This window comes from Sciurus carolinensis, unplaced genomic scaffold, assembly GCF_902686445.1.
Source record: "Sciurus carolinensis unplaced genomic scaffold, mSciCar1.2, whole genome shotgun sequence".
NCBI classification, from domain to species: Eukaryota; Metazoa; Chordata; class Mammalia; order Rodentia; family Sciuridae; genus Sciurus; species Sciurus carolinensis.
Window position 1 is genome coordinate 1,618,879 of NW_025920131.1, and position 22,582 is coordinate 1,641,460.

The window sequence follows — 22,582 nt, forward strand, 5'->3', positions numbered from 1 at the left end:
CCAGCTTTAGATCTGAAGCAGTTGCCTGGGATCATTCCTTTGTTCTTAAAATCTGTTTGGGTGATCAATTAACATCACTGAAGCTCTTTTAGCTCCGGAAACTAAACATTGCTATTTTGTGTTATCAGCTTTTTGCTGAGGGTCATTGGCAAGCCTAGCATTGTGTCTGTTCAAGGTCCTGTGGTGTGGCTCCCCTCCCTGGACAGGTACCTGTGTGTATGGGGAGCACAGCTTTCTCAGGAGGCAGACCCTCCAGGTGTGATCCTCTGGGAGCACTTCTGATCTGAAGGTTGTGTCACAATTGGAGTTACCACGTGGTTCCTGAAGACAGAACTCACTTCTGGCTTCCATTCTCAGCCACGTTCACAGGCTGCTGCCATGAGCCTTTCTCTTGTAAGTAAACTGAATACTTTTACACTCTCTACTCTTTCTTTGAATTTTAGGGCTCTTCCCTGATAAATAAAAACCATGGTACTTGTTTTTATTTATCTTTGTTGGGATTTATGGGGTTCTCAGTGTTCCGTGGCTCAGGGTGTTCCTGAGCTCTGAGCCTTTGCCCTTGGTCATTACGTCCATACTCTGTATCCACTCTCCCTCTGCCCACCTCCTCCCCTCCTCCATGCTCTCTCAGAAGTCACCACAGTGACTTTCCACTTCACCCTGTTCCTCAGACTCTTCTCTTTGTGTTTCCAATGCCTGAGTCCCCACCACTGTACTGTGGACGGTTAACTGGGACTCTCATCTGCTCTTCTTGTCCAAGTACTTAGGACTTTGGATTAAGGCAACCATTGATGTCTAGATTTGGTTGATGAGAAGCTCCATTTCTGGAGTTCTGTATGATGTTTGCCTGTGTTCTGGCTTGAGCTGCTTCTGTCCATTAGGTATTTTCCCTGTGACCTGTTGCCCTTGATGTGTTCTATTTGATGTCACTACTTTAGCTATTCCTAGAGAGCTGGTTTTCTGAGAAACCCTGTGGAAATCATAGGAGGTGGCTGGTGAGGAAGTGTCTGTCCCCCAGGGTACCTGGCAGTGACACAGTCTTGGAATAGAGCTTCCGATTTTCAATGACTTCTCCTCTTTTATTCCCAGGCTCCTGGGAGCATGAGCCCCTGATTACCTGGGGTGGATGTTTTCTCCTACTTCCTGTTTCCATGAGGGGTACCATTTTCACAAGGTTTCAGTGACAGGTCACCTGCAACCGTTGCAGTCTAGTCCTAGGCCCCCTGGGCCAGAGTGCACCTTGGAGACCATGAGCTCCTCAGACCCTGCTCAGGACCTCATGTTATGAGGCTTTCCTGTCCTCTTTTCAAAGCTTCATAGGAATCTGGGAACACTGATGTGAAGTCTGGTTCAACCTGTTGGTATGCAGGAAGTTTCCAGGGTGAGTTACCCACCAGTGACCAGACCACAAGTCCCTCTTGGTGACGCTCACTCCTTTGCCAGGATTCCTCCTACATGCCACTCAAGTGCAGAGACCATAGCTTTTCCAGTTCAGAACATGCTGCACCCAGCCGGGCCCCCTCAGGAGCCTGACATATGACTATGAGCTTGTCTTCTTCCTCATCCCTGAGTTCTGCTTGGCAGGCAGTAGCTGAAGAGGTTCTCTTTCATCATGCTGAGAACCTGAGACTCAGCAAGTCTAAGAGGCTCACAGCTTACAACCAGCTGCTGGCACCTGGACTTCTTTCTAAGACATGGCTTTGGCACACTCTGCTTCAGTGCACAGAGCTTCTTATGGGTGCATGTTTATGTCCGCACCTGAGCTGGTGCACAATAAATCCCAAAGGACTTAAAATTAGCATACTACAGTAACACAGCCACAATGTTTATAGTAGCTCAATTCATAGTAGATAGACTGTGGAACCAACCTTGATGCCCTTCAACAGATGAATGGAAAAAGAAACTGTGGTATATATACAAAATGGAATATTATTCAGTCATAAAGAAGAATAATATTATGGCATTTGCAGGTAATTGGATGGAATTAGAGAATATCATGCTAAGTGAAATAAGCCCATTCCAAAAAACCTAAGGCCAAATGTTTCCCTGATAAGTGGATGATGATATATAATGTGGTTGGGCAGCTGGGGGGTGAGAGGAGAATGGATGAACTTTATTTTTTTATTTTTTATTTTTTTATTTTAAAAATGAGTTTATTTAAAAAACTCAGAGTTTAAAAAAATTAACTCTGAGTCTCTTGTAAGGGAAGCAATTTTAATACATCTCTCATTGTTTTTCTCCCCCCCGCTTTTTTTTTTAAATTCTCAAAAACAGCTCTTGTTCAGAAAATAATTCATACACCTAAATCAATTTTTCTCAACTAGCATGGCCTTGTAATGGGCCAAATTATAAAATCTTGCTTGACTAGATGCAAAGAGAGTGTAAAATTAGTTTTATCCAACATTATTTTATGTCCAGATTTCATGAAAATGACTCTCTCGTTTCTTGGTTCATATTGAAACAGGTTGGTTTCCTACATTACATTATTCTATTCAATTCAGTTCAGTAAGTATCGCAAGTATTTATTGTGAAGTAAGGATGTGTTACACACTTTCCATTGTCTTTCTCAATTTTTAGATTCTATGCTACCACATAGTGTTGCTGTGATGATTAGATGAGATACGAAACGCGAACCTCCTTTGAAAAACTATAAAAGAACATGCACATGTTAATTAGAGATATGCAAAATTACATATCGATCATTGTGTGTTTATGCAATGATAACATGGAATCTGGCTCAATGCTCCCCTTCAGAATCCAGGCTGAGAGAGACTTTGATCTTATAGGTCAATCATAAGAACCATAATGCTATCATTTACTTAATATCACGAGTACTCATTTGACGTGACCCACTTCAGGAGTCAAGGTGGGTGGAAGAAGAGGCTCTTTCCTTAAGGGATACTTGCTTGTTTGCTTTTTTTTCTTTACTTATGATGGTTGATATCCTTGGCAAGTGTACAAATAAAAATGAACTCAAACTCTAAAGAAATTTTTGGGTGAATGATGACATGTATTTTCTATCTGCTATCTATTACTCCCCTAGACATTTCAGAGTACCTTGATCAATATCTTATGAAAATGGTCACAGACTGCATTGGCCATAGAAGCTACAACAGATCTATTTTTCAGATTTTAACTTCAGCTATTTCTCAGGTGGCTATATTTATTTTATAAAAATAAAATAGGAATATATAGGAATATGCCTATAGGCATTTATAGGAATGCTATATTTATTTTAGTGCTATAGCCATAATTACTATAAATTTACTACTATTATTAAATGTATTTTAACATTTTAACTTTTTTTTTTTACGTTTACATAGGGTAATGATGTTTATTTTATTTTTCCCCTCCCCCCCACCCCTCCCACCCCTCTTTACCCTCTACACAGTCCTTCTTTCCTTCATTCTTACCGCTCCCCTTAGCCTAACTCTAAACCTAACCCTAAACCTAATGCTAGCCCCTCCCACCCCCCATTATATGTCCTCATCCGCTTATCAGCGAGATCATTCGTCCTTTAGTTTTTTGAGATTGGCTTATCTCACTTAGCATGATATTCTCCAATTTCGACCATTTGCCTACAAATGCCATAATTTTATCATTCTTCATTGCAGAGTAATATTCCATTGTATAAATATGCCACAGTTTCTTTATCCATTCATCAACTGAAGGGCATCTAGGTTGGTTCCACAATCTGGCTATGGTGAATTGAGCAGCAATGAACATTGATGTGGCTGTATCTCTGTAGTATGCTGATTTTAAGTCCTTTGGGTATAGGCCAAGGAGTGGGATAGCTGGGTCAAATGGTGTTTCCATTCCAAGCTTTCTGAGGAATCTCCACACTGCTTTCCAGAGTGGCTGCACTAATTTGCAACCCCACCAGCAATGTATGAGTGTTCCTTTTTCCCCACATCCTTGCCAACACCTATTGTTGCTTGTATTCTTGATAATCGCCATTCTAATTGGGGTGAGATGAAATCTTAGGGTAGTTTTGATTTGCATTTCCCTTATTACTAGGGATGTTGAACATTTTTTCATATATCTGTTGATTACTTGTACATCTTCTTCTGTGAAGTGTCTGTTCATTTCCTTAGACCATTTGTTGATTGGATTATTTGTATTCTTCGTGTAGAGTTTTTTGAGTTCTTTATAGATTCTGGAAATTAGTGCTCTATCTGAGGTATGGTTGGCAAAGATATTCTCCCACTCTGTAGGCTCTCTCTTCACCTTTCTGATAGTTTTCTTTGCTGAGAGAAAGCTTTTACGTTTGAATCTATCCCAGTTGTTGATTCTTGCTTTTATTTCTTGTGCTATGGGAGTCCTGTTAAGGAAGTCTGATGCTAAGCCAACAAGTTGAAGATTTGGACCTACTTTTTCTTCTATAAGATGCAGGGTCTCTGGTCTGATTCCGAGGTCCTTGATCCATTTTGAGTTGAGTTTTGTGTAGGATGAGAGATAGGGGTTTAATTTCATTCTATTGCATATGGTTTTCCAGTTTTCCCAGCACCATTTGTTGAAGAGGCTATCTTTTCTCCATTGCATATTGTTGGAACCTTTGTCTAGTATGAGAAAATTGTATTTATTTGGGTTTGTGTCCATGTCCTCTATTCTGTACCATTGATCTACCTGTCTATTTTGGTACCAATACCATGCCGTTTTTGTTACTATTGCTTTGTAGTAGAGTTGAAGATCTGGTATTGCAATACCCCCTGCTTCGCTCTTGCTACTGAGGATTGCTTTAGCTATTCTAGGTTTTTTATTCTTCCAGATGAATTTCATAATTGCTTGCTCTATTTCTGCAAGGTACATCATTGGGATTTTAATTGGAATTGCATTGAATCTGTATAGAACTTTAGGTAGTATAGCCATTTTGACGATATTAATTCTGCCTATCCAGGAACATGGGAGATCTTTCCATCTTCTAAGGTGTTCATTAATTTCTTTCTTTAGTATTCTGTAGTTCTCATTGTAGAGGTCTTTCACCTCCTTTGTGAGATTGATTCCCAAGTATTTTATTTTTTTCGATGCTATTGTGAATGGGGTAGTTTTCCTAATTTCTCTTTCTGAAGATTCATCACTTATGAATAAAAATGCATTGGATTTATGAGCATTGATCTTGTAACCTGCTACTTTACTGAATTCACGTATGAGTTCTAAAAGTTTTCTGGTGGAATTTCCAGGTTCCTCTAAATATATAATCATGTCATCAGCGAACAGGGATAGTTTGAGTTCTTCTTTTCCTATTCGTATCCCTTTAATTTCTTTGGTCTGTCTAATTGCTCTGGCTAGAGTTTCAAGGACGATATTGAAAGCAAGTGGTGAAAGAGGGCATCCCTGCCTTGTTCCAGTTTTTAGGGGGAATGCTTTCAGTTTTTCACCATTCAGAATGATATTAGCCATGGGCTTAGCATAGATGGCCTTTACAATGTTAAGGAATGTTCCCACTATCCCTATTTTTTCTAGTGTTTTGAGCATGAAGGGGTGCTGTATTTTATCACATGCTTTTTTTGCATCTATTGAAATAATCATGTGATTCTTGACTTTAAGTCTATTGATATGGTGAATGACATTTATTGATTTCCTGATGTTGAACCAACCTTGCATCCCTGGGATAAAACCCACTTGATTGTGGTGCACTATCTCTTTAATATATATTTGTATGTGATTTGCTAAAATTTTGTTGAGAATTTTTGCGTTGATGTTCATTAAGGATATTGGTCTGAAATTTTCTTTCCTCGATCTGTCTCTGTCTGGTTTAGGTATCAGGGTGATATTGGCTTCATAGAACGAGTTTGGGAGGGTTCCCTCCTCTTCTATTTCATGGAATAGTTTGAGGAGTATTGGAATGAGCTCTTCTTTAAAGGTTTTGTAGAACTCGGCTGAGAACCCATCTGGTCCTGGACTTTTCTTTGTTGGTAGACTTTTGATGACCTCTTCTATTTCATTGCTTGAAATTGGTTCATTTAAGTTGTGTATGTCCTCCTCGTTCAGTTTACGTAGTTCATATGTCTCTAGAAATTTGTTGATGTCTTCGAGGTTTTCTGTATTGTTGGAGTATAGATTTTCGAAATAGCTTCTAATTATGTTTTGTATTTCACTGGTGTCTGTTGTGATGTTTCCTTGTTCATTCCGAATTTTAGTAATTTGAGTTTTCTCCCTCTTTCTCTTTGTTAGTGTGGCTAAGGGTTTATCAATTTTATTTATTTTTTCAAAGAACCAACTATTTATTTTGTTAATTTTTCCGATTGTTTCTTTTGTTTCTATTTCATTGATTTTGGCTCTGATTTTAAGTATTTCCTGTGTTCTACTACTTTTGGTATTGGTCTGCTCCTCTTTTTCTAGTGCTTTGAGCTGTAGTGTTAAGTCGTTTATTTGTTGATTTCTACTTCTTTTTTTGAATGCACCCCATGAAATAAATCTTCCTCTAAGTACTGCTTTCATAGTGTCCCAGAGATTTTGATATGATGTGTCTTTGTTCTCGTTTACTACTAAGAATTTTTTTATTTCCCTCCTGATGTCTTCTGTTATCCATTCATCATATAATAGTGTATTATTTAGTCTCCAGGTATTGGAGAAGTTTCTGTTTTTTATTCTGTCATTTATTTCTAATTTCAATCCATTATGATCTGATAGAGTACAAGGTAGTATCTCTATCTTCTTGTATTTGCTAACAGTAGCTTTGTGGCATAAAATATGGTCTATTTTAGAGAAGGATCCATATGCTGCTGAGAAGAAAGTGTATTCGTTCTTTGTTGGATGGTATATTCTATATATGTCCGTTAAGTCTAAATTGCTGATTGTGTTGTTGAGATCTATAGTTTCTTTATTCAATTTTTGTTTGGACGATCTATCCAGTGGTGAGAGACGTGTGTTAAAATCGCCTAGTATTATTGTGTTGTGGTCTATTTGATTTCTGTAATTGAGAAGGATTTGTTTGACGTACGTGGATGAGCCAATGTTCAGGGCATAGATATTTATGATTGTTATGTCTTGCTGATTTATGCTTCCCTTAAGCAGCATGTAATGTCCTTCTTTATCCCTTCTGACTAGTTTTGGTTTGAAGTCCACATTATCTGAGATGAGGATGGATACTCCAGCTTTTTTGCCATGTCCGTGTGCATGGTATGTTTTTCCCCATCCTTTCACCTTTAGTCTATGGATGTCTCTTTCTATGAGATGAGTCTCTTGCAGGCAGCATATTGTTGGATTTTTCTTTTTAGTCCAATCTGCCAGTCTGTGTCTTTTGATTGATGAATTCAGGCCATTAACATTCAGGGTTATTATTGTGATATGATTTGTATTCCCAGTCAATTGACTCATATTTGTTTTTGACATGATTTTGTTTCTCCTTTATTTGGCTATTCCTTTAGGCTAGCGCCTCCTATTGCTGATTTGCATTGTTGTTTTTCATCTCTTCCTCATGGAATATTTTGCTGAGAATGTTCTGTAATGCTGGCTTTCTTTTTGTAAATTCCTTTAGCTTTTGTTTATCATGGAAGGATCTTATTTCATCGTCAAATCTGAAGGTAAGTTTTGCTGGGTATAAGATTCTTGGTTGGCATCCGTTTTCTTTCAGGGCTTGGTATATGTTGTTCCAGGCCCTTCTAGCTTTTAGGGTCTGGATTGAAAAATCTGCTGATATTCTTATTGGTTTCCCTCTGAATGTAATTTGATTCTTTTCTCTCGCGGCCTTTAAAATTCTGTCTTTATTTTGTATGTTAGGTATTTTCATAATAATGTGCCTTGGTGTGGGTCTGTTGTAATTTTGTATGTTTGGAGTTCCTATAAGCCTCTTGTACTTGGTTTTCCATTTCATTCTTCAGATTTGGGAAATTTTCTGTTATTATTTCATTGAATAGATTGTTCATTCCTTTGGTTTGTTTCTCTAAGCCTTCCTCAATCCCAATAATTCTTAAATTTGGCCTTTTCATGATATCCCATAATTCTTGTAGATTCTGTTCATGATTTCTTACCATCTTTTCTGTTTGGCCAACTTTGTTTTCAAGATTAAATAATTTCTCTTCAATGTCTGAGGTTCTGTCTTCCAGGTGTTCTATCCTATTGGTTATGCTTTCTATGGAGTTTTTAACTTGGTTTATTGTTTCCTTCATTTCAAGTATTTCAGTTTGTTTTTTTTTCAGTATCTCTAACTCTTTATTGAAATGATCTCTTGCTTCCCGTATTTGGTCTTTTAACTGTTGATTGGTGCGATCATTTAATGCCTGCATTTGCTCTTTCATCTCCTCCTTCAATGCCTGCATTTGCTCTTTCATCTCCTCATTAGCTTCCCTGATTGTTTTAATTACGTACATTCTGAACTCCCTTTCTGACATTTCTTCTGCTGTGCTGTCATTGGGTTTTATTGATGTAGTATCTAGGTTTGTTTGGGACATTTTCTTCCCTTGTTTTCTCATATTGGTCAGTTGTCAGTGGGACCCTGAGATATTGCAGTTTTCCGCTATTGGCTTATAGTGTCCCGGTAGATTTCCAGTGTATCACCTCCCAGCCTTCAGTAGCCTGATGTCTTGGAGGAATCTGATAAAGCAGCTCATCCAAAGAAAACTGCCCCAGCCCCCTACTGGTTCCACGGTTTGGAACTGGCTCTGTGCGGAAATGCTCTCACTGTGGGACTGCACCGTGCAGCTGGCCGTGTGGGAGGAGCCCACTGCCAGACTGTGGAAGGCTACCTTGGGAAGACTCTAGCTGCCCTGCCCGGCTCCAATAAGCCACCTCTATCTGGGCCTGCCACCCGGGCTGAGCTTTACCCAGTGGGCAGACTCACCCGTGGCTCTATTTCAGTCCGAGTCTCTCAGTGCCTCCCCTTCTTATCTCCTGGGTTCTGGAGCGACTGGGGGTGCAGTCTCCCTCTAGGCCGCCATCTTGGATCGCCCCGTGAAGAGAGCCTGCAGCCGGAGTGGGCAGAGCCGCCTGAAGAGGTCTCTGGCTGCCCTGCCCTGATCCCAGAGGCTGCTTGCGGATTGAGGCTCTCCGCTGGTTCGTTGCCGGAGTACGCTGCGTTGCAGTGCCTCCGGGACTCGGAGCTTGTTCTGGTCAGAAAGGCTCTCACTAGCAGGCCAGTTCCGTTCCGAGAACCTGGAGAAGCTGGCTGTGTGGGCGGGGCCCACCGCCTGAGTGCGCAGGGCTGCCTGTGGATGACTCTAGCTGCCCTGCCTGGCTCCGATAAGCCACCTCTATCTGGGCCTGCCACCCGGGCCGAGCTTTACCCAGTGGGCAGACTCACCCGTGGCTCTATTTCAGTCCGAGTCTCTCAATGCCTCCCCTTCTTAACTCCTGGGTTCTGGAGCGACTGGGGGTGCAGTCTCCCTCTAGGCCGCCATCTTGGATCGCCCCGTGAAGAGAGCTTGCAGCCGGAGTGGGCAGAGCCGCCTGAAGAGGTCTCTGGCTGCTCTGCCCTAATCCCAGAGGCTGCTTGCGGATCGAGGCTCTCCGCTGGTTTGTTGCCGGAGTACGCTGCGCTGCAGTGGCTCCGGGACTCGGAGCTTGAACTTTAGATTATATAGAAGGAAATGAGAGGGAGGGAGTATGAAAAAGTGTGTTTTATTTTTAACAGAACAAGCTCAGCTTCAATACCTCTTTCATTACTAGTTGATAGAAATACACCATAATTACACAAGGATTAGTTTAAAATTGTTATGGACAGACCATTTGAACACAACTATGAAGTTTCAAGAGCTCTGGAGCTCAAAAACAAGTGTTTAAGTCCCACTGTACTTCAAAATAGATGGTTCTGAAATTCTATGATGAGTAAGTATCAAAAGAACAAACCATGTATTTTTCAACTCTAATCAGAGACCTTTGGGACACAAAGAGAATGAGCAAAAAGGAAAATAAGAGAAGCTGAAGATCAAAACACAAGTGAGGAAAGGTATGGATGTATATATAAAAGGAAGGAAACATAAACCTTAACCAAACCAATAAACCCAGCTCCATGACATACATCCCATGCTTGTATAAATATATCAAGATAGATTCTTCCATGTATAACTAAAAAACAATAAAAAGTACAAACAAAAAAACTGAAAGGAAGAGTTATGAAAGGAAGTTATGAAAGTTATGAAACAGTGAAAAGGATCATCATTCCCTCTAAACTCCTGTGAACAGCAAAAAGAGCAAGGCTGATGGTGCAAAGAAGCCACATGTGGACAGAGGCTCACACCTAGCATGCTGCTACACAGGCAGACCATGCTCAGACAATGCAGTTGGTTTTCCACTTTCACAAGTTCTATAAATATGTACTATAATAGTGTAAGCTTGGAAGACCCAGCACATTCACTTTTAAATTTTTTACTGAAAATCTTTACTTGCAAAGTACATAAGTGGCTTTCTGAATTCTAATCTGCACATCTGTTTGCAGAAGTGCTGAACACAGTTGACGTACTTACTACCACTATCAAAAGGGAGGCTGTGCTAGTCACTAGATGAAGACTGCTTGATCCCAATACTATTTAATGGGGTCTCAGCAAGTATCAAAATACAAATTACTGCCCAACATAAGTGTCTTGTCATCCTTCTTAATGTTTCCATTATTAACAACTTTTAAGAGTAATCAAAACAATATACATAATTTGGAACTCATTTTGACAACTAAAAAACTACAATTGCATACCCATTCTTTCAAGTTCTCTCTGATTGATGAATTTCTCCCAGATATAAAGAGCTGTGCCCTTACTTCTGCAGGGTGTCCACTCCAAATCTCACAGGTCCATTTGTTCAACATTTCCTCATTCAACAATTATTTATTGCATATGTACTGTGTACCAGATCTATTCTAGGGGCTAAGTAGTGCAACTAGTAATGGTTGTAATTAAAAAAATTTTCTCATCCACATATTCTTCATCTTCTGTGAGATGATTTTTTTTATATTTTAAAAACAAATTAGTAAGAACTCACTTTTAATATTTCTCCATAGCATGTAAAAAGTTAATTCACTGCACATCATAGGAATCTGAAAAACACTGCTTATTGTCTGACATTGCCACAAATTGATGTTCATCACTAATCTTCAAATTCTTATTGGGTGTGGTGGCACATGCGTCTAATCCCTGCAACTTGGGAGACTGAGGCAGGAGGATTGAAAGATTGAGGCCAGCCTTGGCAACATAGTGAGACCCTATCTCAAAATAAAAAATAACAAAAAGGGCTGGGGGTATAACTTAGTAGTAAAATGCCCCTAGATTCAATCCTCAGCACTAAAACAAAACAAATTCCTAAGTTTTTCCACTAAAAATTCTTTCTAAGGATAGTGATATAGTTACAGCTTTAAATTTAAAAAAAAATTATGACATAAGTATGTGACACTGGAAACTCCCATTTGAGTGCAATTATAGTCATAGCTGCAGTGAGTATGAAGTTTCTGAAACAAATTGGTGCAAAGTGAGATGGAACAGAGAAGCCATGATACACACATCTTAACATAGGACACCCAGTAACTGTAGGCTGACACATGATGCCCTTCCCTCTACTGAGCACCCAGCAGACACTGGGTGAATACTAGCATATGCAAGTCATTTTTGAATTAAGATCTAGGGGAAACACACACATATGTATACATGTATATGTACAAATAAATATGAAGTAAACATTAGTCTAAAATATTATCACAATGACTAATTTTATAAGCTACTGAATGCCTTTGGCTATAGACAATTAGAGAAAGAATTGTGAAAAAATAAAGAGAAAGAAGGAAGAAAGACCCAGTGAAACTTAACTACTGGTCTCTTCTGGATAGAAACAGCACACCTGATTAATATTTAATGTGAGCTTGTATTGAAAGATTACTCACTCTGGTTCATCTCCATTCCAAGGGGTTTACCTAAAGCATTTCACTGAATCCTCACACCACATTATTGATGCTGCAGATGGTGGAGGCCTCAGGGTGACACTGCTGGGGAAATAGCAATCAACATGGAGTTGTGTGGGTTCTGACAGGGTGCTGGGTGCTACAGAAGAAAGGGACAGATGGAGAGGGCTTGATAAAGGCCCTCTTAATAAAAGTTCTCAGTTTTAATTACCTGAGTTTCTGAATTTAGTTGGAATACACACACACACACACACACACACACACACACACACACACACACGTGATCCAGGACTTGCCTCCAAGAATATTTTTCTAGCTAAATGTACAGAAGTTATTGTTCTTTCATGAAGTAGGCAGTCCCATTACCATTATAAAACATTAAAATGTTTTGGATTGGCACCTGCTAGAAGGAGTAAATCAAATAACTAGTAACATAACATTTGTTAATGTACAAAAATTTCTTCTGACAGTTGATACTTCCATACATGTCAAAACTATTACAACAAGGGCTAGGGTTGTGGCTCAGTGGTAAAGTGCTTGCCTAGCATGTATGCTGCACTGAGTTTGATTCTCAGCACCACATATAAATAAATGAATAAAATAAAGTTCTGTCAACATCTAAAAAAATTTAAAAAAGAAAACATTACAACAATATGCAGCTGTGTTTTACCTACAGTCACTCTGTAACAAAACCCGTGTAAAGTACATCTCAACCTAAAGCAAAAGCACCAGCCTCTGGAATCAGCTCTTCTGGCAGCCCAGCAGTTCTTAGAGGAGGTATGGGGCTAACAGTTGGAATCCAACACACTGCCCTGAACAGTGAACTATTTACATCTTTACAGCTAGCCCCAGAGAACTACAAAAGGGATAAATAAATTCCTTATTCAACTGATTTAACCTTAAAATATGCTCATTTCAGTTTCTTACAAATGCATATTTCTTACTAATGCCAACTTTTGAAAATACATGTCTGTAAAAGGGGTACATGATGATGTGTGTGAGAGAAACCAATCCAGTCAAATCCATGGAATATCCATACATAATGGTGTGGGAATGGGGAAGGGCCAGAGAAAATCAAGATGAACATTTTAAGTCTGAAGGAGATGGATGCAGAGATAAATCCCAGCAGGGCAGATTAAAAAGGGACAGAAAGACACCAAGGCCTGTATAAGAAGGAATGGAGACAAGGACCAACAGACAACAAAGGGGGAAACCTAAGAGTCTTGTAACAAACCTGAGTCATACTAACCTTGATTTAGGATGTCCTTGTTCGAAATGTTGCCAAACTCAAGAGAGTCAATACTCAGCCCTCCCATCCTAAAAATGTTGTCCAGCAGGTTAAGAGGTCACTACCAGAAGCAGCATAATTAAAGCTTTTGAGAAAATAATTAAATTTCTTGGAACTCCATCAGTTTCTATGGCCCTAACATGCCCCTCTACCTGAATTCTAAATAATGGCAACAATTTGAAGGTTTATTAAATGGAGATTAAGTATTCTCTAGTGAAGAGTCAATATGATAGGCCACTTGGGCTCTCAAAAGAATCTAAAAATACTAAAACCCTCATCTGCTACTCTGATTCTTCTAAATGAGAAGCTGATCATTAATTATGTTAACACTGATCTCACAGGGCCAGGACATCAGTTAAAGCTCCTGTAAGGTTTTCACTTCTTTTGAACCACTAGGAATAAGTGATCTAAAAATTACAGTCAAATTTTAGTTGTTGAACTTTTTCTTCTTAAATGTATTTGGTCATAATTGTTTGAAAAACATCAGTTGCCTCAGTTTCAGCCCTGCCAATCTCTTTCAACAACACACAAGAAACTGAATGCCAGGGACCACGGCAAAGAGGCAGCACAGGCCCCAATTTCCCAAGTGAGCCCATCAGCTAGCACATCACCACATGCAGATCCACATAATCTTTATACAGCCTCTTTTTATTAGGGCCTGATAAAACACACACACACACACACACACACACACACACACACACACTCCAGGAGGACAGGGGCACTGGCACGCTTTCCTTGGTGCTGTCTCATTCTTGCTTGATGGGGGAAACAGTCTATTCTCCCACCGTAAATAAAGTTAAGAGAATAAGTTGCTGAAGAGGAGCAGACTGTGAAGGCAACTCAGCCCTATGAAATAAAATTCTGGGATGGAAAACACTTGGTCAGCAGGTTTATATTCTTATTCCTAACCAGCTGACTAGTTTCATATTCTCCTGGCAGGCAAATTTTAGCAACTTGGAGTTTGAAGCAATCTTCCCATTCCACTCTAGGTAACATTGTTCAGGACTCATGGTGCCAGAATAAAATAATCATACAAGTTTTGCAGTTTTGTTTGTGGCAAAAACTGAAATAGAAAGACTTTATGCCTATCAACAGGTAATGGTTGAACAGAGTATACTTATACCATTGAATAGTATCCACCTATTACAAGAAGGTGCTTCACATGTATTGTTCTTGAATGATTTGCATTAAAAAAGTGCAATACTAGCTATAAGGAATGTAAGGTAAGAGCAAGTGGATATAATGACATATATTTCAAACTCTAAAATCTGTATGGCCTTATGTTAAGCAATGGTTACTTAGATATGACATTGAAGGAGGAAGCAACCACAACAACAAAGTAGAAATATTGGAGTACATCAAAATTCAATACTTTAATGCTACAAACAATATAAAGAAAGTGAAAAGATAAAGCCAACAAAATGAGAGAATATTTTGAAATTATATGTCTGAGATATAGGCTCTGTATCCAAAATACATGAAGAAGTCTGAAAACTCAATAAAAAAGAATCCAATTGAAAGATAAAGTTTAATAGATATTTCTTCAAAGAGAAAAATGGCCAATAAGCATAATAAGCATATGAAATGATGTTCAACATAATTTCGACATCCATTAGTCATTTGGAAAATGTGAATCAAGACCACAATGAGACACCACTTCCAAACCCACTAGATAGCTATAATCAAAAAGAAAACTCAAGTGTTGGCAAGGATGTAGTGAAATTAGAAACTTTATACACTGTTGGGGAGAATGTAAAAATAATACGGTTGCTGTCATGACTATTCAATTCTGCTAGTTCAGGGCAAAAACTGCTATAAATAGGCAAATATGTATATATAAATTTAATGAGCATGGCTGAGTTCCAATAAAACTTATTTATGGGTACAATAATTTGAATTTCACATGACTTTCATGAGTCATAAAAATATTATTTTGATTTTTTTAACCTATTTAATATACATACATTTAAACCACTCTTAGCTCATGCATGGACTGTACGAAAATAGGCAAAGCCAGATTTGGCCCACTTTTTTTTTTTTTTTTTTTTGGTTTGGGATGATGTACTCAAAACAGAAAGTGTGTGGATGTGTGTATAAGGTACTCAGAGCATTTCATGTTTAGGTTTCAGTATTACATCATCTTTCAGTATTACATCATCTTTCAGTATTACATCTTTCAGTATTACACACACACACAAAAAAAAAAAATACAAACAAACCTGGATCCGCTTTAAGCACATACTCTTCCTCTGACCACCTTAGCTAAATTTTTCAGTGTTCTCTGTTTTGCCAAAGAGCTAATTTTACCTTTCAGTAAACTTTCATCATACTTCAACTACTATATTTTCAATCCATTTCATCATTTCTAAATGTTAAGTCTTGCACATTTTCTTTGCTAGGAAGCAATAAATGCTTTCAAATTCATATATGGATAAACCTTGCCTTTATTATTAGAAAATGTCAACAACCTAAGCCTGAAAAGATCACCCTGATCTTCCCATAAGTTACTGGGACTATGTCATTAACAGTCTTCAACAAACTTTAAAAAATAAATTGCTGACTATTTGACATGTCCCAGTTTTGCTAATATACAAAAGGAACAAGCAGTACTACCAGTAATGGAGGCAGTAGGAGCAGGGACAAGTTGATGAAACATATAAAGTAAGAAAGGGTTCCTAAAATACTGAAGTGTCTGTTCTTCCATTAAACCTGCCTAAACTGAATTCCCGCAGCTCTGAAATTGCTTCCTATGCCTCTATTCAGGAAGGGTAACTATGGGATTAGCGAGGGTGAGCAAGTCACATTAACCCTTGTCAGGAAAACTCGGTATTCTCACAAGGCATCTGAAGAGGCACAGATGATACAGTAACCCTTACATGTGCATCATCTGTGTCTGCTAATCCTGGCATCCCCAGCAACTAAGGAAATGAACAATGTGTAATCATCTACCACGCTACCTGTGGTTCTTTTTTTACATGAGACTGATCTTTTGGATCCTTCTGCTTTTTGCCCAATAGAGGCCATCTCTGATACAAAAAAGGAACTTATTTTACATGACAGAACAGAGCAGATAAACATGAAGGGATTTGTCCTGGACCAAGTCCATCACTTATGCCTGTCAACCATTGCCAACCCGTAACAAGGGAAGCTATGACATGACAGATTGCTCTTCCAGACTCACCCCAAGTTGTGCAAATATCATGCAGTCAAAGCTTTTCTTTAGGGTCTTAATGATGACCCAATTTTACATTTTTACTTTATACTATAGAGCCTGGTACCAGAGTCAGACTCAACACATGCTATATATGGATTTTGAGTATTCCACTTAAAGGTGTAGACAGTATGGTGTGTGTAATGTGGAGTGGGACAGGTGTGGGGGCCCAGGGTCAGCTGGGTGTGATCCCAAGTCCACTGCTTATTGTATTAACCTAACCAACTCACTAATTCTAAACCTCTTCTCATCTGCCAAATGTGAATAACAATTGTGTCCCCTCCCTTTCCCCCAGTATTGGAAAGTCCAAATGACAAAAATGAAAGTCCCTTGCAAACCATTAAACAGAAGTTATCTTCTTTTTCCCTAAACTCTCCTGCTCAACATCAACAGCTCTCTTCTGTTCAGTTCTTCAGGGTTTGATAAAGAAGTGTGCTTAGTCTATTTCATTTTGTTTCTTAATCACAGCTTCATCTTTGGAGACATAAGGGTCTGACTGTAATTTCTCATGGATTGGTATCTCTACTAGCTGCCCCTCTTTGCTTTTCCCAGTTCTCCTACCCAACAATAAATTAGCGCATGTGGATGCACACATATACACGATTAAAAATGTAAATTCCTAGAATATTTTCTTTGTAGCTATTCTGGAATTACCTAGCACTTCATTGCTGTTATTCACTATAATAAGCAGCACATCAGCCAACTGCCATTAGAAACCTGTCTGAATGATCCCTATCTATCAAGAAGCTCAGAACCCAATGTATTATATGTAGAAAGTAGATCTAAAGGCACTATTTAACTTTTTATATACACAGTATGCTAGTTTATCTACTTTCACAGATTTGGGTCTGTGGCAAAACATCTTTTAGTTTATTTTGCACATTGATTTGCTGTTTTACTAACTAAAAATACCAACATCAAAATGTACAATTATTAAGCAATCTCAAAGATACAAGTGATTTGATCTTTATTTTTATTTTATTTTATTTTTTGGAGCTGCCTCCAAGGGAAAACAGTTTATTGGTCAGCAGGTGAAAAATCAGCAGTTGGACTTGGCCACTCACTCCAGGTCATCCTTCTTGATGGCGTAAGTTAGAGGAGCCCTTAGTGGCATTAATGAGTTCATCTGCCAGACACTCAGTAGTGGTCTTGATGTTCCAGAAGGCAGCCTCATGGGCTCCTGTGCACAGCATCCAAATGGCCTGATTCACTCAGCACAGTGGGTACATGCCCACGGCCTGCCTCCTCACAGTGCTAGCTCACCCGATGCATGTCGAATCCTCCCAGGGGCCACTATTGATGATGGCATTCACCAGGACCTGCAGAGGGTTCTCACCAGTGAGGAGGTGGATGATCTCAAAGGCATGCTTGACGATGCAGTCATGAGCTTCTTGCCGTTGTTGTGGACATGCATCATCATGGAGTTAATGAGTTGCCACTATGGGGCACTGTGCTTTGCGGAAGCACTTGGCCGCATAGCACCCTGCACTGTGTGGCAGGTATTTGGCATACTTCTTCACCGCAATGTCATCCTGCAGAGAAATGTCATTGATCTGCACATCAGTGCTCCACTTCCCAAAAAGTTTGATGTCAGGGGTCTCTGCAACTGCAGGTGTGGCTGTCTCCCACTCTGTCATCCTGAGAGCACAGCCGGGGAGCCTTGGTTGCCCCGCGTGCACCACACGCCACACTGACACAGACAGGAAGAGCTGATTTGGTCTTTAAAACAAAACAAAACAAAACAAAACAAAACAAAACACTGTTAATTGACAGTAAGTGCCCTCCATCTTGCTCCATTTTTAGTTCTCTTACAGCCCATTCCTCAACTCCCTTGGCCAAGGGAAATTGCTTAAAAAGCATTGAAGCCTATCTGTCCAACCCTATGATGGCTCACATCTAAAGCATTTTACCATATCCTGTACCTCATATCATTCATTAAAATCTCTCCTATACATATATTTTCCTAATTAAAAAACATTTCAACTGGTTCACCTTATCCTCTTGAGAATATTTACAAGCACAAACAAAAAATTGCATCAGTGAAACATGATTTGTGTTTTTTCAGAGACCCTGAAATTCCCTCATTACAAGTTAGAGCTGCCTGTTATCAAAAGGATCCCTTTTCTATAGGATGCCAGAGTCTCCTTGGGAGTCCTCCATATAAGCAGAGTCACATGGTAAAAACTGTTCAAATGTGACAGGAAGTGACCACCTTCATGAAGTACCCTTGACTCTTTGAAAAATCTGTGGGAAGATGTGCAGTCTATCATGGCTTCTCCCTAGCATCCTGCTGCCCTGCCGTGTCCTCTGAAGTTGTGCTTTTGCAGGTCCTCAGGATGCTGCTCCTGCTCATCCTGCCAGCATCCCCCCACTGGAGTCCCACACACAGTGCTTAGCCCTCACACTCTTGGCTATTTCAGCAAGTGTCCAGCCTAGTAAAGTACTGGGTTGGTGAGTATTATTGTTGCGCTTGTGGAACAGATCCAGTGAGGGAAGACCTCATTCTTGGTGACAATAATACATCACTTCAACTATGGCACAGCTGCCATGAATATATGTTTTCTGAAGAATTCTGATGTTTACATTTTCAACAGGATTTTGATTCTGAAAATGGTTCTGCTTTAGATTGAGAGTATTTAAATCTATGGGTGGAAAATTATATTCTAACTTCTAATTATATAGCATGAGATTATATGTCTATAATTTTTAAGAGGAGTTTAACAAAGTACAGCTATATATTCTTCATCTGATCTTTCATTTTTGAACCAAGGTTTTAGATATTTAGTATCAGGTCAAGTACTTGCTACAAAATAAGTAGATTGGGCCCAGGACATAAGAATCAAAATCTCCATTTCTCTGAATCATATGTCAATGGTAACAAATTTCAGGAAAAAAGTGAATCATTAAATTTTCCTTAAAATTTTTGGTCATGACAGAATCAAAGTCTCATAATTAAAAAAAATTAAAAGCTACCAAATCCTATCAGCCAACTGATGCTGATATCCCTCAACAATGGCAGAGTACAAAGGTATCAGACATAAACTCCAGTCACACGTATTAGTGACTATACAATACTCAATTATCTATTTTGTTGTTGGTATAGATTGAGCATTGCTAACCTGAAAATCCAAAATTTTAAATGCTCCAAAATCTGAAACTTTGAGCACTAACATGATACTACAAGTAAAAAAATTCCAAGGTTGACCTCAAATGATGGTCACAGTCAAACTGCAGGTGCACTAAAAATACTGCATGAAATTACCTTCAGGCTATGTGTACATAATTTGATCATAACAGAGAAGTCCCTTTTACCATGCAAAGTACCACAGACCCAGGTTCCAGGAATTATTAGCAGATGGATATCTTAAGAAATTCATGATTCAGTCTATCAAATCAATATAAAAACATTGTATTTTTTGCTTATTTATTTTATTTCTCTCAGTGAGGTATAAGCCTCATTGGGACTTTGAACAGGGACTTAAATGTTATGCCCATTTCTTTTTCCTCATCTCCTAGCAAATATCTGGCACAGAATAGGGGCTTAATGTTAAAAGCAGCAAAATGTTTGTGGAAACTTATCCTGTAAGTTAGTTCTTAGTTTCAAATATCATCAATAATTTAAGTAATTCAGAAGAGAATACTGATAGTTTTCTATAAAAAAATACCTGTTCACCTGTAAGGTGTAGTTACTTAGAAAGGAAGACATGAAAATGGAAATAAAATGACAACATTGGTTAGACTGTCCTATGTGAGTTTTTTCAGGATGCGATGTGATGTTTTTTCTGTTATGTCTTCTGAAATTGTGGCTGTGTGTTACAGCTGAAAAGACAATCTTTTCTGATGCCTCAGATTAATTTTATGTCAAAGATAATATGCAATTTCAAACCTCATTTATAAAGACAAATTAGAAATTGCTAAAATATTTAGCATTTTTGACCCTTCCTTGTAATAAATTCATTTGATAAAGCATTATTAACTCTAATCACTCATATTGATTTTATTTACTTAAGTGTCTCAATCTTTTCTTCCTCTAGTGATGTTTTTCTCCATTTGGTTCACCCATAATGAGGATCTAAATATATTACTGAGAACTAATAAAGTTCTATGTGATTCTTTTAGTTTATCTCCAAATACATCAATTCCATATGAAGAATGAGAGAAATATAGAATTGATTTACTTTAATTCCAGTAAATTATTTTAAAAGGAAAAGGTCAAGTTGGTTTTAGTATATGAGCAAAGGCCTATGGATACTCAGGTGTTTTAACTGTTCTAATAAAGTTTTGTTTGGTTTTTATGCTTTTTTTTTTGTACTGACCAAAATAGAAATTACCTCTCTAATTCACATTCTACTCAATTTTAGATGTGAAGTAAAACAATGCTCTTTTTATTTTGTTTGATCTTTATGTTGGTAGTAAACTTAGTGTAAGTTTCTAAAGTCAAGAACTTTATGTCTCAGGTCCCTCATGCAGTCCATATTTGTCTTGTTATGACCAACCACGTGGTGTGGCAGCTGCCATTTCCTGCTGCTGCAAATTGTAAATTCTGCTGTGCATCGATTTAATTTCTGCCTCAGAGAAACTTCACATAAGTAAGTCAGAGATTAGTTTTATCTAACTTCAGTATAGAATAAAACTTAAAATGTTCTAACTTAATCAAAGACAAAACCAACACACATTCAGACAAAAGATTCATCAATGATTTTAATTAATGCATAATTATGCTCCAGAACTTTCACTTATTATTCCTATTTCAGTAGAAATTTAGAAAAGTGAGATATATGCATGGAATTTAGTCATTTTTTATCCTACTATCTTTATTTATATTGCAAATATTTTATGAGTTTAATCTTTTCATAAGCATCGTCAATTTAAAGCAGTGGTTTCTGATAGGAGTAGCTGATTATCTTGCTTCACAAGGAACGTTTCCAAACTCTGGAAATATTTTTGTGTGTCAAACCTGGAAGAAATGTCATTTACTTCTAGAAGGTAGAGGCCAAAGATATTGCTGGAAATTCTACAATAAACAGGATCATTCTTCACAGAGAATTATCATGTTATCAGTAGCATTGAGGCTGAGAAATTTTGCTTTTTGTTTTAATCAAAAAAGATCAGAAATATTCAATGGACTTGCATTTGTGCAAATATTTTTTATCCCAAGTGTTGATAAAAAGGAAAAAATTCTTCACAATGCTTTTATTGTTGTTGACATAAGCCAGAAGCATAGGGTTTTAAAATGCTCTTTAAAATCAAATATAAAATAACCTCTAAAATTAAGGCAAATATGCAATGATAAGGCTTACTAGAGACTAATGGAAATACTTGCAGCTTCAGTACATTTTACATTTTTTAAGTTTTTGTTTTCATTTAAAAACTCCCTACAGAGAAGCAGAGAACTAAATTAATATGCTAAAAACCATGAAGTAGAGCAGCAGGGAAAATTTCATAAGATATTATATTGAAGTAGATTTCGCAGGTTCAGTCATAGACCATTTTCTGTTTATAATAAATAAATAACATCTTCAGCTACACTCTTAAATATCTAAGGAACATAGATTAACACCTCAAAGTGTAAATATTTAGATTATTAATTAGGACAAAATCTATTCTTTTAATTTTGATTTTACAGTTTTGGCAATTCTCTTCCCACATGGATCACAAAGTCTCCCTTCCATTTTTATTTATCATAAAGTATATAAATAAATTCTAATATAAATGTTCCAGTTTTCAGAATCTGCTATAATGCTATTAGAATAATCACTGTTGACTTGAATTAATAATTAATATAGTTGTTCCTATTGAAAAAGAAAAATAATGTTTCTATTCCATTAATAATCTCCATGTTAGTGAGAAAGTTCCATTGTGGATATTAAGAAAAATTTCTGGTAGTGCATTCAATGATCTGTGAAAAGGAAAGAACTTTTTTCCTTCATTTTAAGAGACCACAGTCACCTGAAATCAAAACTAGGCAAGAAAGCAAGAAAGAAAAAAGGAAGGAAGGAAGGAAGGAAGGAAGGAAGGAAGGAAGGAAGGAAGGATGGATAAAGGGAGGGAGGGAGTGAGGGAGGAAGAAAGAAAGAAGGAAAATTACAGGACTCATAATGAGCCCCAGACACAAAAAATTGTGACTCAATTCTGGCAACTGGAAGCACTGCACATTAAGGAATCTCATGCCCTATTTGAGTGGAATTTATCCCTGGGATACAAGATGGTTAAACACTTCCAAATCAATCTGTTTGCTACATCACACTGACAGAATGAA

General features: G+C 38.1%; 1 pseudogene; it reads right to left on the reverse strand.

Moving 5' to 3' along the window:
* Positions 1-17,383: 17,383 nt before the first annotated feature.
* Positions 17,384-17,960, reverse strand: LOC124974113 (40S ribosomal protein S5-like; annotated as a pseudogene).
* Between the last annotated feature and the right edge of the window lie 4,622 nt (positions 17,961-22,582).